Consider the following 17862-nt stretch of genomic DNA (forward strand, 5'->3'; position numbering starts at 1 on the left):
GATGTCTATGTATTTGTATTTAAGTGTGAAAGAAAAGAAATAAGGGGAAGTCCTTAACTAGCCGACCAAGAGGGGGAGATATTTAGGACCCATTTGGTTGGAGATTTCTAGTATACTTTGTTTAAAATGATATAAAAATTGTGGTTTAAAAAGTGTTGCGACAATATTCATAAAAAAAAAGAAAAAAAAGAAAAAAAAAAGAAAAAAAAAAAGTGGTTGGTACTATGTTTCAATAACATATTTCAGTGTGTAAAATACCATAATTGTTTGTTTGGTATGTGCGTATTTAAAAAAAAAAAAAAAAAAAAAAAAAAAAAAAAAAAAAAAAAAAAACTGACAAACACAATACAAATTAAATTTTTTTTTTTATTTGAGGAGAGAGAGAAGTCAGATTATGTGTTGTCTAATCAAGTGGGCCCCATGATTTTCAACATATTTACAAAAATATTATTGAGTAATGTTATTTGAAATCTGAAAACTAATAAAATGAGTTTTCTAAATTCAATGTTTAAACATCCTAAAATGAGCAATGTAACTCAAACATTCCAGTAAAAAACACCCTTACTAAACGCGTTGTTATTATTATTTTTTGGATCCACAGTTTTTCAGTATTTAAATACTAAAAACTGTTGTTCAAATACTCTAACCAAATGGCCCTTACAAAATTTGTGTGCTTGAGGGTCAAGTGTGGGCTTCAAAAAATCTGACTTCTATTTTATTTTATTTCATATATGTATATATATATATATATATATTTATATATTTTAATTGGGCTGAGACGTTACATTATATCTTTTGCATCTCGACTTCCTATGTGCTATTATCTTTGGAAAATGGACAAAGATGTAGTTTCAGCTAAGCTTTTCTTTATTATACCAATATTCATGCCCCTTATCCTTGCTAGTGGAGAACTTCTCGGTATCTTTTGTCCCAATGATTTTAGAAATTACACTCACAACAGCCCATTTGAAAACAACCTCAAACAACTTCTTGAGTTATTGCCTTCCAATACTTCAGTAACAGGTTTCTATAACACCTCTATTGGGGATGGGGATTATCAAGATACTGTCTATGGCCAAGCACTTTGTAGAGGGGATGTCAATTCCACAGTTTGTCAGAATTGCATACAGAATGCAAGCCAGAAAATCTTAACACAGTGTAAAAGTGAAGATGCAATGATATGGTTTGAACTTTGTGAAGTTCGCTACTCCTATCAGATGTTCTTCTCCTTGATGGTTTATCCTGGAAAGGATGCATATTATCTGAAAAATCTGGAGCAGAATTCATCACATCCTGTTCATTATAATGAAGTCCTAACGTATTTAATCAATAACATCTCAACTGAGGCTTCCTATGATCCTTCTAAACGAATGTTTGTTACTGGGGAAATTAAATTTTCACGGTAACAATTTATGGTCTTGTTCAATGTACTAGGGACATGTCTGAAGATAAGTGTCATAGTTGTTTGCTGTCTGCCTTTGGAGTTTTTGAGACAAGCTGCTTTTCTCTTCGAGGTGGAACTTTGCTTAGTAGAAATTGTAATATGAGGTTTGAGACGTACCAATTCTACAGCGCCTCAAGTTTGATATTGACCTATCCAAGTTTCGCAGGTAAAGAAATACAATCTTGATTATTTCAATGCATTAATGCTGCCATCCAGTTTAGAAAAGAGAAACTTTAATATCCTCTTGTCAATTTAAAATTAACTAATTTGGTGATAATTTTAATGTTGAAAAATTATTGTCATTATCTTATTATTCCCTTTCTTCACAAGAATGGGTCTATATATCCACCAAATTCTGGATGGACTGGATAGGGGTGCGCTTTGTCCAACCCTCAAGGGTCAAAACTTTTTCAAAGTTAATCACACACCCATGCAATTAAATTATGTTAGATTAGAGCCAAAAAAAAAAGTGAATTTAATTATATTACTTTTACAGAGTCACAGTGAATTTGATTTGAAAGCTAGTTACCAGATCTCTAAAAATTCTATAATTCAGAAAACGCAGGTGTTAAAAGGAAGAATGGGATGGTGGTAGTGATCACGTGTGTACCGCTGTTAGTTCTAGCAGTTCTCAGTGGGTCTTGTGCTGTTTATCATAGGCGGAAGAAGAGAACACAACCAGGTGAGTGTTATCTAAATGAATGATCATCATAAATGTATTTCAGAATAACCAAAACGCGCTATTACATGTGTTGGCAGGCCCCACTAGAGTTGAGATTACAGAAGATGGTGAATTGGTACCGGGTTCTGAAGATCTCCATTTCATGAATCTGTCCACTATAAGGGCTGCTACAGATGACTTTACAGATTCGAATAAGCTGGGACAAGGTGGGTTTGGCCCTGTTTACGACTTTTATATTTCCATGGGTCAAAAGTAGGACGCGGTTTAGATTAGATTCCCCTTTTACTGTTTTTCCTATTTCACCTACTTTTGTTGTAAGCAAGCTTAATTATATATATTCAATTTGCTCAATTGTTTATGGAAGAGGGCTATTACTTACTACCTTAGACTATCTGTATTGGATGTTTAATTTATGTTAGCAGCTTCCTTTGAAACAAAACCCACTAAGAGCAGCCTGCCACAGTGCCTTTATACCATAAGGCCATAGGCACGTGGGTTTGGATTAGTTTTTGTTGAATATGTTATTTATATATTTATATGTTAAAAGTTGGGAAAAATGTAGTTATACCTTGAAAGTTGTTGGAATGTAAGCAAATTATCTAATATAGACTTAGGTCTAGTTAATGTATGCCCTTAAGACACACATTAATCATTCATTTTAGAAAATTTTTTATAAGATATATAAAAATCTATCCAAAAAGTTAATCATTTTTTCATAAAAAATTTCCTAAAATAATTTACTAACATATACTCTAATGGCACCCGTTAGTAAAACCCTATAAATTTACATTACAAAAGCTAATCCAAAATGCATGTGTTTTGTATGTCACTAAGCTAGATTTTATGGGTAAGTATGGATATTCTTATCAGGGTGTCCTGCCAGATGGTAAGGAAATAGCAGTTAAAAGAATGTCAAGGATGTCAAGGCAAGGGTTAGAGGAATTAAAAAATGAGGTAATACTTATTGCAAAACTTCAACATAGAAATCTTGTGAGGCTCTTGGGATATAGCATAGACGAAGACGAAAAGCTGCTTGTGTATGAATTCATGCCCAACAAAAGCCTTGATTTCTTTATCTTTGGCTTGTTCCTTCCACCCTCCTGCTTATTAGCTTTGTTATATTCAATTTGCTTAAAGACATCATACAAATTGCCTTCAAACATGATGCCATAAGTTAACTTTCTTCTATTGTTTAATTTCAGATTCAGAAAGACGCACTCAACTTGATTGGAAAACATGCTACAACATTATTGCTGGTATTTCTAGAGGACTTCTTTACCTTCACGAGGACTCTAGACTAAGAATCATTCATAGGGATCTAAAACCTAGCAATATATTGTTGGACCATGAAATGGTTGCCAAAATATCAGATTTTGGAATGGCAAGAATCTTTGGTGAAAACCAAAACACTGCTAATACTACGAGAGTTGCAGGAACATAGTGAGTCTCCTTCTTTTATTTTTGTTTTGTCAAATTTTCCCAAACATTTTCTTATTTCAATTGGAAGTAGATGTTGTAATTCTATGCTCAATACAGTGGATACATGGCACCTGAGTATGCAATGGAAGGCATATTTTCTATAAAGCCTGATGTTTTCAGCTTTGGCATGATCTTGCTTGAGATTATAAGTGGGAAGAAAAATAATGGCTTCTTTCTCACAGAACATTCTCAGACACTCCTTGGATATGTACGTTTCTTTTTTTAACTATGTTCTTGGGAAATAATGAATTAATCATTTAAAAAAGAGTGAAAAATAGGATTTGAGCACTTGTTATAATACTATGGTGAATTTCACTTGTCCCAAAATATGAAGATTTGAAAATGGTATATTTAATTTTTTAACCCCAATATTCTAACACAATGTACACTTTTTGTAAAGTAAAATTTTTTTTTCTATAATTCAATGGTTTGTATGCATAAATTCATTGTGGTTGTTAATTTTCTTGATAATTGCACATAATTTGGTATTATTGGTTTTAGAAAACATGTAAAATCATTATTTAATAAAGTATTAAATACATATTGAACAAAGTTTGACTACAAGCTTGGTTGTAGCTACAACCGACAATAGGAAGATAACATGCAAAATAGTACGATATATAATCACTTAAAATGACCATATATAATCATTTAAGTTAAGTTTGATCTAGTAAGTCATGTGCTGACATATGTCATCTTCCTAGTGTTACAAACTTTGTTTATACACGTAAACCTATACCCTTGAGGCACTAATAAACAAAACCTTTTGTTATTTAATGTTCATGGACAGGCATGGAGGCTGTGGAAGGAAGGAAAAGGATTGGAATTTATAGACCCTTTGTTGATGGAATCTGGCCAGACAATAGAAGTACTAAAATGCATGCATATGGGGCTTTTGTGTGTGCAAGAGGATCCAGAGGACAGACCCACAATGACGTCTGTGGTAGTTCTTTTAGGAAACGAATCAGTACCTCTTCCTGAGCCAAAACATCCCGCATTAGCTATATCTAGAGTAATTCAGATTGATCAGCTTTCAGCAGCAAATCCTTCTGTAAATGAGCTTACTTTATCCAATGTTTCTCCACGATGATAACTGTCACGATTGCCTCTTCGGGGTTTCAGGCTTCAGCATGACTTTTATCATCAGAATTAAGTTGTAAGGGGAAAAAAAATTAGAAGTTGTGTACCAATTACATCTGGTCTCAAAATATTTTCATGTGTTCCAATTGGTGAAAGAGTTGCATTATTTATTAGGTGGGCACAAGAGTTGTAATTTTATGATTTGGTGATATTTCAATATGGGAGTGATCTTCATCCGGAATTTGACAGGTTAATTAAGCAGGAAAACTTAGTAGGTTGTCGATCTTTTGTATTCTCAACATAAAATGGGCTTAGCTCCCCAGTGCAAGTGTGAGATGTGAAAGTGAAACAAATATTCATGATTAAAAAAAAAAAATGAAAGGTTGAAGAAAATAATTGCATGTTTTTAATGTGAGTAACTAGATAATTTGTAACCTTATACATATGCACACATTAGATACTTTTACAAATAATTATATCTAAAGTTTTATCAAGTTTATATATAATATTTGTATATTTGAAAATATAACATATCTACTTGTAAAATAAATATAAGTTTATTTGTAACAAATGAAAAAGAAACTTCATTTAAATTGTAATTTTTTAAAATTCTCAATTTTAGTATGTGCAATCATTATATGTATAATAAATATTAATAATATTTATATAATAATAAATATACTATAAGAAAAACACTATTTGAAAAACCAAAAAAAAAAAACCTAGATTCTTACTGTGTGGTTGTATAAAAAAGAATACACTAAACATACTTTGAAATGTAAAATTACGTATTTTATAACCAAAAAAGTAAATTTATTAAACTTAACAAATTGTGCCAATATTGACCAACAGTTTATATATTTTTAACTTATCTTTAATTAATATTGCTAAAGACTCACCTCCTAATATTTTTATCATAGACACTCAAGATTCAAATTCTCCTAACCTTAACTATCAATGTATCAAAAAATATCCTTTATTATTTTTTTTGAGAATCCAAAAATGGGGGTGTTTATGGTAATATTAAATCCCCCGAGCAGAGCACACATGTTTAGGGATGCGATGCCCACCAACAGACTCCTGTTGGTAGCGGGAATCGAACCTGAGCGTATTAGGCAGAGCGAACGAACTATACCCAGCTAAGCTAAGCCCCCGTTGGGAAAAAAAAAAAATATATATATATATATATATATATATATATATCCTTTAAACACTAGACAAATACAAACAATATCATGGCAATCCTTTTAAAACTATACACGAAATTGTTTTGTAGCTTAAATGATTGCCATGACATTGTTTCAAGAGTTGAAGTAATCTCTTTAAATGATACAGCATCGTTTCAAGTTATTATATCACCGTGTGACTCAGTTTTAAGCGACATGTATTTTATTGTTACTGATTACTTGTAACTAATTCTGTTCAGATTTTCCCATAAAAAAAAAAAAAAAAAAGATTGGTTCAGATTTTCTTTTATTTCTGTTTTGGATACTGTGCAATGTTCACACGGATTTTATATATCTTTTACTCTGTTTTAGTAATAACACACAAAGCATTTTCCATATATTCCAATTTTGGAAAAAATGCTCAAACACCCTTTGAACTTTCAAGTAGTGGCCATAACACCTCTGAACTTTAATTTTGACCAATTTACTCCTTAAATTTTAAACACCTGCCAAATCAATACCTCTGTTACTCTTCTGTTAATAAACTAGCGGTAAAACTCACGTGAGAGGCATGTGTGGGAATAAAAACTAAAGCTGAACAGCCTGAACTGTTGAGAGAGAGATAGAAAGTTTGAGCTCAATTTAGGGAGAGGGGAGATGTTCCAACCAGAAGTCCGTAACAGCCTCGGTATCCTCTCTCCGGTGCCGGAGTTCCACCGTCATCTCACTGGCTGTTCACCGCTGGTGTATTTTTCTCTTTCCCTTATTTTATTTTTTTGCTGTTCTCTGTTTTTCCAATTCTCCTTTTGTGCGATTTTTTTTTTTTTTGGTTTGATAGCTGGTTGTGGTGGATTGGGTAGGCTTGGTTGTGGTAAAATGCCCATAGTTGTTTGTTTTTCCAATTCACTGTTCTTTGTATGTAAAATGCAATGCTTTTTGAGTATGCTACATAGTTGTTTGATAAAATGCCTGAGAGGGATATGGCCATTAGAGGGGTTGGTTGGTTGTTTGGCAGGATTTTAGATGGGTTTGAAATTTCTTGATAATAATTCTAGTTTATTTTGATGCATTTCTAATAACTTAATATTTTTGAGTATATTATTACGATGAATCCGTTGATGAGAATTTATTTTGGCACCATTTGTTTGTGAGCTAATTGGTGGGAGAACAAGCTCTGCTACTTTGGCTCCATTTTGTTTTCTCCTACATAGAACGATTTACTTGCTACAAATTAAGGTAGTTCATCATGAGAACTACTTCTTTAATACTAAAACAACATTACATATATTAGTAATAATAAGCTGGACAAATGATATAATCAGGGCAGTTAGGTAACCATATTCCAGGGTTCTCTAATGGGGTTTGGTTGATTGGTAGGATTTTAGTTGGGTTTGCAATTTTTTGATATTAATTCAAGTTTATTTTGATGCATTTCTACAAGCTTTTGTGGGTTAAAAACTTCATTTTGATTTTCAATGCTTGCAAAGAGGTGGTATTTTAGCACTTGGTGTGTATATTTTAGCACTTGGCTTTCAAACCTCAATTAGTTAATAGTTATTGGTACTGTAATATGTACACCAAATGATCATGTTAAGATTTTGCATTCAATTCCTTTTGAAAAAAGGGAACCTTTTTGCATTTGGGATATTGTGTGTCACAGAACTTGCAATGAATTATGCTCTCTCTCTCTCTCTCTCTCTCTCTCTATATATATATATATATATATATATTTTTTTTTTTTTTTAATAAGTGGCAAGAATATGGACAAACTAGTTTTTTTTTTTTTTTTTTTTTTTTTTCTATTTTTTGGGGGGAATAAAACGGGTAAAAATCTCTAGATTTAAGGGAACAATTTAGCTTATGGATGGGGAAGTTAGTATTTTTTTTTTTCTTTCTACTCTCTATATTGTTCTTTCTTTCCATCTCTTTCTATTAATCTTCTTGTTAATTTTGTATTGCAGCTATGTATGAATGTCTACTGTCACTTCCTACAAATTCATCTGATGAGGAAGGGAATTCCAGGCCTAGATTCCATGAGTTTAACCAACACACTGACATGAAGAATGTATAGCCAACAAATGGACTCAAATTTGTATCACATGTAGTCTTCAAGGAGGCATTAAAGGAGTGGTGTATTAGAGAAAATCATGATTAGGCAATAAGTGGAGAGTAACAACTAGATGTAAAAAAATTAAAAAAAAAAAAATGTGGTTGGAAGATAAGAGGCATCCCAAACACAAAGGGGTGTTATTTTTTGTATAATTATTGATTCGTTGGGTGTTATTTTTTTGAAACAATTTACTATTTGTAAACACTCATTGTTATTTTAATTCATGGTAGTTGAGGAGAACAATTTACTATTTGTAAACCTTTTGGTTTGATATTTCATTGCTTAATGTATATCAAAGCAATCAAATAAAGTGATAGTGTCAATGTTAGCTGAGAAGAATGATTTTATGCAAGCCATATATTGGCCTCTTCCTGGTAGGATAAATTTCACTATTTTCTTGATGATTTTTCATAAGTTGAACATTACATAATTGTGAATATTTTTATATTATATTACATCTAATCTAAATAGGTAGGTATATTACATCACAAGCCCTTTTTTGGGGGCTCCTACATAGATAGTCACTGCAATGTATATATAGTAAGCTGGCACTAGAGTCCAGATTTACAAAAGCCACTGAAAACATCTCCTTCATGTTGATTGATTTTCTCTATATGACAAACGAGTTTGACATTTTGGTAAAATATATTGATATGTACTCCATGCCACTTAGGGATCCTCTATGTGCATTGCAACTTTGTTCTTCTCCAACAGTATACATTATGATTCTACGCAACAACAAAAAATTAAATAAAAAGAAAAATAAATTTATTAGACTATGCACAACTTAGAAACCAAACACAAGTAAATGAAACCAAAAAGAAACAAATGAACACCCCCTAAACCAGGTACTTTCACCACATGATTCAAAAAATTATAACTTTGTGTCACATGTCATGAAAATTAATTGCTCTATTCTTAGCTTATTAGATCAAGACGTAAACTGCAGTTGATAATAGTTCATATTACTAAATCTAATAAAACCATAATCATAAATTCATTATGTTTGGGTATTGTCAAATTTTTCCTTTCCAAAACTGAGTTGCAATTAACAGGACTCTGATAATGTAAGCAAAGAAGTTCTAAAGAACAAAAATATATAATTGAATCAATGAAAAGGATTTGCATATAGAAGAAATAAGTAATGAAATAATAGTTTTCTACATTTCATCAACCTCAACTGGATGAGTCATAAGCTCATAACATCAAATATTTGTTACATACTTAAACCCCGCCAACAAACTCAAGGACAGTTAAAATGATCCTTTTCTTCTTTTTCTCTGGGAATTAAACTAATGAAATCATCAATCACCTCACTTGAACCATTTAGAAGAAGAAAAATTTAAAAACCAGTGTAACCTATTGAACCACCAAATGTAATACAGCCACTGTTTTTTCAAATTTTCTTTCGCAAATCGTTAAAAGAATGGCATGATATTATACTAGAGAACAAAATCACCTCACTTGATATGTACACTAATTTTAAGTCCCAAATTTAATGTTTGTTTCATTTTTAATTTCCATTAGCTTATATGAAACAATCAAGCTCACTTATTAATCATCTAACCACACTACATATACCACATTCACTATAGAAGAGCCAAGTAAATAGTTAATAATAGTAGCCCAACTTGTTCTCCCACCAATTAGCTCACAAACATATGGTGCCAAAGTAAATTCTCATCAACGGATTCATCGTAATAATATACTCAAAAATATTAAGTTATTAGAAATGCATCAAAATAAACTAGAATTATTATCAAGAAATTTCAAACCCATCTAAAATCCTGCCAAACAACCAACCAACCCCTCTAATGGCCATATCCCTCTCAGGCATTTTATCAAACAACTATGTAGCATACTTAAAAAGCATTGCATTTTACATACAAAGAACAATGAATTGGAAAAACAAACAACTATGGGCATTTTACCACAACCAAGCCTACCCAATCCACCACAACCAACTATCAAACCAAGAAAAAAAAATCGCACAAGGAGAATTGGAAAAACAAAGAGCAGCAAAAAAATATAATAGGGGAAAGAGAAAAATACACCAGCGGTGAACAGCCAGTGAGATGACGGTGGAAATCCGGCACCGAAGAGAGGATACTGAGGTGATTATGGACTTCTGGTTGGATCATCTCCCCTCTCTCTAAACTAAGCTCAAACTTTCTCCCTCTCTCTCAACGGTTCAGGCTGTTTAGCTTTAGGTTTTAACGGAAGAGTAACAGATGTATTGATTTGGCAGGTGTTTAGAGTATAAGGAGTAAATTGGCCAAAATTAAAGTTCAGGGGGTGTTACGGCCACTATTTGAAAGTTTAGCAGGGGGGGTGTTCGAGCATTTTCCCTCCAATTTCTCCAAACTTTCATTTCCTCTCTTCATTGTTAATATTTTTCATAATTTTCGATGGGATTTTCACATGGCATCACTGCCTTTTATACAATGTGCACAACCAATGTCTTCCATGTCATCCACTCAATCTGCACCTACAATGGTGTCAATGTCATCTACTCATTCTGCAAATCAAACAAATTTATTTTTACTCTTAAATATGGTAATCTCAAGTCCGTGAAGCCTGATAGCTCCAACTACATTGTTTGGATGCACCAAATCACTTCGATTATCAAAACCTACACACTGATTCAACATCTTGATAATTCAATTCCTAATCCTGGACAATATCCTCGTGATAGCAATAGCAAAAGAAATTTCATGAACCAAGTCAATCTAGAGCTCGAAGCTTGGAAAATTCTTGATCAAGCACTTGTTACCTTGATCAATTCAACTCTCACTCCATCTATCTTCTATGTTGTAGTAGGATTTGATTATGCAATCGAAGCTTGGAGGACCTTAGAGAAGAGACTCACTTCTTTATCTCACCCTAACATCTTGAATCTAAAGATTGAACTCCATAGCATCACGAAGGTTAATGATTCTATGAATGTTTAGTTTCAACCCATATGTGGCTTCCACACAAACCTGTGTTTTTGGGTGATGACCAGCCGAATTTGCATGTGAGTGACTTGATTGATAGTACAACAATGCAATGGGATAGGGAAAAGATCTTTGATCTCTTTGTGTATCAAACTAGAAAAGAAATACTAGCCATTCCTCTGTCCTTGACTGCCTCTGGGGACAAGCTGATATGGAAGGAAAATTCAGCAAAGTTGTTTATAGTGAAGTCTGCATATCAGGTTGCTTTAAAGCTAAAGAAAAAAAAATCGGGTTGAGCACTCTAGAGCAGTAACTGACCGGGCTCTCTGGAAAAGAATCTGGACTCTAAGGACTCCTCCTAAAGTTAAGATGTTTGTGTGGCGCACATGCTCAAATATTTTACCTACAAGAGAAAATTTGCATGGGAGAAAAATGAAAATTGACCCCCAATGTGAAATATGCTGCTAGAAACCTGAATCCATTGGTCATCTTCTTTGGGAATGTCCCTTAGCAAGGAATGTATGGGCACTTTGCCAAGGGAAAATCCAAAAATGTTTGAATGCAGAACAAGACTTCTTTGCACTCTTTAGGATGATGGCAAATAGGCTTACACAGATGGAATTGGATAAATGGGCAACGATATCGTGGGCATTATGGAATGCTAGAAATAAATTCTATTTTGAGAAGGTCCAACAACATCCTAAAGCAATATTGGAAGAGGCAATTGGCTACTTGGAAGAATAACAGAGATTATGTGCAGCAATGGGGAACCATTAATAATGTTTTTGAACCTTGTTATAATTTCTTGTGTGTTGTTCTGGTATTTAGTGTAGTTCTCCAACAGTTCTGCAATTATGCACATGTGCTGTGAAATTGGAAGGGGCAATTGGCTTCTTGGAAGAGTATTAAAGATTATGTACAGTAATGGGAGTTTTTTTGAACCTTGTTATAATTTGTTGGAGGCTATTCTGGTATTTTATGTACTTCTCCAGCAGCTCTGAAATTATGCACCAGTGCTGTGATATTAGAAAGGGCAATTGGCTTGGAAGAGTATTAAAGATTATGTGCAGTAATGGGGTTGTTTGTATGCTGGTCTGGTCTTTAGCAATGTGTCTTTAGCAATGATGAAGCTGCTGTGATATTGGAAGGGGCAATGGAGAACCATTAATTCTGTTTTGAATATTGTTATAATTTGTTGTGTGTTGTTGTGGTATTTGTTATTTTGATGTATTTCTTTCTAGTAGGCTTGGAGTTTATGCGCTTGTGCTGTGATGGCTATGGTGCTGTACCTTTATACTTTTATATAAATAAAAGTTTCTACCTTTATCTCAAAAAAAAAAAAAAAAAAGTCAATGTAGATAATGAGGAATTACTGCATAATGTACACAAGGGAACGCCTAAAGAATACAATGCTTTGTGCTATGCACAATTCTTACAAGAACTTAGCACTTGTTCTTTGATGAATTACATACTCTTCTCTAAGCAGAAGAGAAGAAGAACCAAGATTTGAATGAGAATGCTAAGAATCACAGTGTCGCACCATTATAATGGCAATGTTTGCTGTTGGACACGAGCCCTAATTCTTCTCAAGCCCAATTCCATCTCAAGCAAGGATTTGGATGAGGCAATGGAAGGAACTCTAATCATAGAGGAAGGATTAATCAATCCTCTCAATCTTTCCGGCAAGAAGGTAACACCTATCATCAGTCTCCATCTTCTAAGTATGATTCTAGACCATCATGTTAAATTTGTGGGAAAATATAGACACATGGCCTTGGATTGTTTCCATTGCATGAATTATACCAATCAAGGAAGGCATCCACCGGCCAAATTGGCTGTTATGGACGTAGGGTCACATAACAGTCAAGCCAATGATCGATGGATGACTGATTCCAGAGTAAAAGATCACCTAATTGTCAATCTTGGCAACCTTACAATGCAAACAACTTGTAAGGGAGCAAAACATATTACAATTGGCAACGGACAAGCATTGCCATTCAATAACATAGGTAATGTAATCTTAAGAACTAAAACTTTTAATTTTAGATTTCAAAATATTTTACATGTACCAAAAATAGCTTCAGTTCTCTTGTCTATGCATAGATTATGCAAAGATATTAATTGTAGGTGTCACTTTAATGCTGACCATTTTTGTATTCATAATTTGCATTCGGGAAGGTTCTTTACAATGGCCTGAGTGAGAATTGCTTGTGCCCTTCTATCCTAGTCATCTTTCATATTCTACATCTACCAAAAGTCCTCTTCACAAGTTTTGTGTCTGCATTGCTTTGTCTTCAAGTTCTACTACAAATAAGTGCTATCTTTGGCATCAAAGATTAGGCCACCTATGTAATAAAGTTTTACAAACTTTATTTCCTGATTTCATTGCTAAGTATGTACATAATGATTTAATTGATAAGTCATTGTGTGAACACTGTTTGAAATGGAAAATGCACAGTTTGCCTTTTCCCAAATCTGCTACTAATTCAAATAAACCCTTTGAGGTGGTTTACACTGATGTTTAGGGTCCTGCACCCATTACTTCCATCAATGGATTCAAATTTTGTAAACTGTTTGTGGATGATTAGAGCAGGTTGACATGTTTGTTTCTCTTGAATACCAAATATGAAATGTTAGACACTTTTATGCACTTTAATTCTTTAGTTGAAACTAATTTTCGACCAAAATTAAAGTACTTAGATCAGACTGTGGGGTGAATACATATCTAAGTCCTTTACTAATTTTTGCAATTTGAATGGAATCATGCATCAATTTAGTTGGCCTTATACCACACAGCAAAATGGTTTGGTAGAAAGAAAACACAGACGCACTATATAGTCTTCCCTTAGCATGGTGTTTCAAGCCAAATTACATCTCACTCAACAGTCCTCAGCAGTTAACACTGCAATTTTCCTGACTAACAGGCTGCCTTCCACTGTTTTGAATTTTGTTTCTCTTTGGGAAGTTCTTTTTCAATCTAAACCAGATTTGTCCCAACTTAGAATCGTTGGTTGCATTGTTATCCAACACAAACTCCAATTTAGAACCACTCCTTGCCTTTTCTCGGGCTGCCCTCCTAATTGCAAAGGTTATATTTGCTTTGACCCTTCTACTAGCAAAATTTACTTATCTAGACATGTCCTTTTTGATGAAATGGGCTTTTCACCATTTCCACACTGAGTCTCCTGCACTCCCTCTCTCACTGCTCAATCTTGGATATCACTAGTCTTGTTTTATCACTTGTGCTCAACAACAAAGCCTTCCTAAGTCAATACTACAACACCTCACTCTTCTACTCCTTTGTACCCATCAGTACCTCTTCCTTCTGTAGTTCCTCAAGATGTATCACCATCACCATCCACCTTCCTCAGTCTACTTCATATAATTTATCTACAGACTTGTCTTCTATTACTACCTCAAATCAATCTCAACCCAAGACAACCCTTTACCTGTCACAACCTCCTGTTTTAATCCTGTTCCCTCCACTGGTTCTAATCAAATCAATGTCCATCCTATGCATACTAGATCCAAAAGGGTATCTATAAAGCTAAACAATGCTTTAAGTCCAGTATTGACTACAATGTTACAGCACCACTCTCAGTTGGTGTTGCCAGCCAATATCCTCAATATTGCATAGCCATGGATGAAGAATTTCAGTCTCTTCAACAACAACAAACTTGGACTCTAGTGCCACCACCCTAAGACAAGAATATTGTAGGTCCTAAATGGGTTTCTAAGCTAAAGAGGCATAGTGATGGTACAATTGGAAGGTACAAGGCTTGGTTGGTAGCCAAAGGCTACCGTCAACAGCAGGGTATTGATTTTGATGAAACCTTTACCCTAGTCATCAAACACACGACTATGAGATTAATTCAGCATTCAATTGGCCTTTAGGGCAACTTGATGTGAAGAATGCATTTCTGCATAGTGTGCTTAAGTAGGAGGTTTACATGATCCAACCTCTCAGTTATGCTCATCTTGATCATCCCCAACATATTTGTCTCCTTCAAAAATCTATTTATGGTCTAAAGCAGGTCCTCAGAGCTTGGTTTGAAAGATTTACAATACATATTCTGCACTTAGGCTTCACTTCTTATACTGTAGACCCTTCCTTTTTCCTTCATTTTCACAAACCACCATCATTTACCTTCTTCTATATGTGGATGACAGTCATCACAGGTAATTCACCCTCTTCTATTGCTTCCATTACCATTTCACTCAGTAATGAGTTTGATCTTAAAGATTTTACTTTCTTGGTTTTCAATTGTCCCATACTTCCTTAGGTCTTTCCATAACTCAAACCAATTATGCCGCTGATCTACTTCACAAACATCATATGTTTCATTCTAAACCTTGCCAAAAACCTTGCTCTTCTACTAGGCTTTCACCCACTGTTGGTACACCCCTTTCTATTCCTCACTCCTATAGAAGCTTAATTGAATCCCTTCAATACTTAAACTTTACTAAACCTGATTTTTCCTTTGTTGTCAGTCGGGTTTGCTAAACGCATCCTTAGGCACCTCAAAGGCACTCTATTGTCTAGCCTATTGTTCATACCTGGGCCTATACAACTCTCTGCATATTCAGATGCAGAGTGGCTGGTGACCCATCTAATCAGAGATCCACAACCAGTTTTATTGTCTTCATGAGCTCCAATCCAATCACCTGGGCTGCCAAGAAGCAACCCACAGTTTCTAGAAGTTCCACTGAAGCAGAATACCAAACCTAGCTTCTACCACTGCAAAATTATGTTAGCTTTGCCTTAGTTTCTAACTTGTTTCATTCTTCACTTTGTACATGTGTAAGAACAATTTTAAATTATTTTTCACAAGAAACAGGAACCCAAAAAAAAAAAAAAAATGGAGCTAAAAGAAGTTCAACCTATTATTACTAGATTATAACTTAAAGAATCAAACTTTGTAAAATGTCCTTTTGTTTTTTTCTTTTGACAATTAACATGTTCTTGCTATTATCTATTTTCCTGGAAAAGGCACCCAACCTATAGGAACTACTAATGATATTTCAAAAAGGTCAAGGCTTTTATACTTAGCCTTAATCAAGAAACAAAATCCAATTAATTTAAGGGTAATTTACACAAATCTACCTTAAGATTTGGAGGAATGAGTGACTGACACGCCACCCCAAACCTTAAGGGAAATGACACTCTCCTCTCTTGAGGTTTGAGGAATTCAACACATTTATCCTTCCATTAATAACGGTAACAGAATATTCTAAATTTTGAAAAGATTCCTTTGGTCAAACCCTAACCACAATTTAGTGATGATAAACTATATTTAACCAAAAAAAAAAAAAAACTTTTACCAACCATAAGGTTTGGTCAAGGACATCTTTTCAAAATGTGGAATATTCTGTTACTGTTATTAAGGAAATGACTAATGTGTTAATTTCCTCAAAACTTCAACGGCAGGGAGTGTTATTTCCATTAAGATTTGGTGCGGTTTGTCATTTCCCCAAACCTTAAGAGTGGTTTGTGTAATTTACCCTTAATTAAATACAAGAAGAGGGGAGAGGGAAAGACTTGTCAACATCAGTAGTGTGTTACTACATAATATATGATTCAGGGTCTTTTTTTTTCTTTTTTTCTTTTTTTTTTCTTTTTAACTAAATATTTATTGCAATTAGGCTTTAGTGAAACTACAAAGAGAAATGAGAAGTGATAACTACCATAAGATATCAAGTGCATAGTAACAACAAATTGTATTAATTATATAATATTAGTTGCAATATCTCTGATGCTGCATAAAGAAGAAACTTCACCCTATTTTTGTCAAATGGCTGATTGTAACATGAGGTCCAATAACAGTTCCTGATCCAGTATGAACATATGCACCAACAACAGATTTTGGATGAACTATGGCACCCATCTCTATTAGCACAGTCGGGTCAATGCAAGTTGACTTGGGGAAAGTTCCACCTCCATTATGCCATCTTTGAAATTCTTGGTGACTTATTCCAGCACCATCCTCTAATCTTTGAATTCAAGGCATGTGAGTATGTGACAAATGCCAGTTAATGTAAGTCAATGAAGTAAATCACATGAGCTTCAATAATATATGCTTATAAAATTCTTTAAAAAAACAAAAAAATTTTAAGCCCAAAAGACGAGGAGAATTCTATAAGGACAGTTAACATCACACTGAAATTAAAACAACGCAAATAAACTTCATAACCCACGTCAACAATGCAACAAAGTCTTTTGAATTTCAGTAAAAATCAATCATCATTCATTAAAAACACCTCAAGCTAAACTATTATTACATTACATTATATAAACATTTGCATTTACTGAGGTGGTTTTTAACACAATAACATAAAATGTGGTCAGCACCTAGCATCTCAATGATCTCATGGTAACTGTATTGCAGTCAGCAATGTTAGACTACGCACTGTGCTTAATGTTTTTGGACAATGCCTAAGCTCACTTCTCAACAAGCCTTCAGCATGAGTATTTCTCTTCTTCTTTTTTTCTTGGTACAATTCAAATACGCATTCATTATAAGCTCAATCAAAAACACATACCAAGCATGCTACAACATGGTATATAGCAAGGCATCTACTATTCTCTAACTGGGTTTACTCTCACAGAAATTTTCACAAACAGTTCCAGTGCAAAAAAATTAAAAAAAAAAAAAAAAAAAAAAAAAAAACACCTTCAACTTCATAGTTCAACAAGACACACCAGACGTATCAGAGGAATCACCAGACCCAGTTTGGCCAACGCAAACGGAGAAGCTGCAACGACTAGTACCATTAGTCCACGGAGATAAGCACGAATATAGGCGTTTTTGTTGAGGGACACGAGGTGAGACATTGCTAATTTTTTAACAGTGAGTGACATGGCTGAGAGAAGAATGGGTCTTACGTTGTTTTATTTATGTATTGTTGTGTTAATGTAGTGTGAGTTGAAAGTTGAATTTTCTGTTAAGGAAATGGGAAAGAAAGTG

The 17862-nt window shown here is 33.9% G+C and overlaps 2 long non-coding RNA genes and 1 pseudogene across 3 annotated transcripts; 2 read left to right on the forward strand and 1 right to left on the reverse strand.

Moving 5' to 3' along the window:
- Window positions 1-833: 833 nt before the first annotated feature.
- On the forward strand, window positions 834-4695 carry LOC115991135 (annotated as a pseudogene).
- A 1559-nt stretch (window positions 4696-6254) lies between these two features.
- On the forward strand, window positions 6255-8045 carry LOC115992490. Its single transcript, XR_004092535.1, has 2 exons — window positions 6255-6597; window positions 7813-8045. It is a non-coding gene; the product is annotated as an uncharacterized LOC115992490 (long non-coding RNA).
- Window positions 8046-8423: 378 nt separating this feature from the next.
- LOC115989469 lies at window positions 8424-17862 on the reverse strand. 2 transcript variants are annotated; one of them, XR_004091946.1, is made up of 3 exons: window positions 17598-17862; window positions 16676-16883; window positions 8424-8689 (listed from the first exon to the last, which is right to left on the reverse strand). It is a non-coding gene; the product is annotated as an uncharacterized LOC115989469 (long non-coding RNA). The 2 variants fall into 2 exon arrangements; XR_004091945.1 differs by having other exon boundaries at window positions 16676-16888.

The sequence above is a fragment of the Quercus lobata genome, chromosome 5, assembly GCF_001633185.2.
Source record: "Quercus lobata isolate SW786 chromosome 5, ValleyOak3.0 Primary Assembly, whole genome shotgun sequence".
In the NCBI taxonomy this organism is placed as follows: domain Eukaryota; kingdom Viridiplantae; phylum Streptophyta; class Magnoliopsida; order Fagales; family Fagaceae; genus Quercus; species Quercus lobata.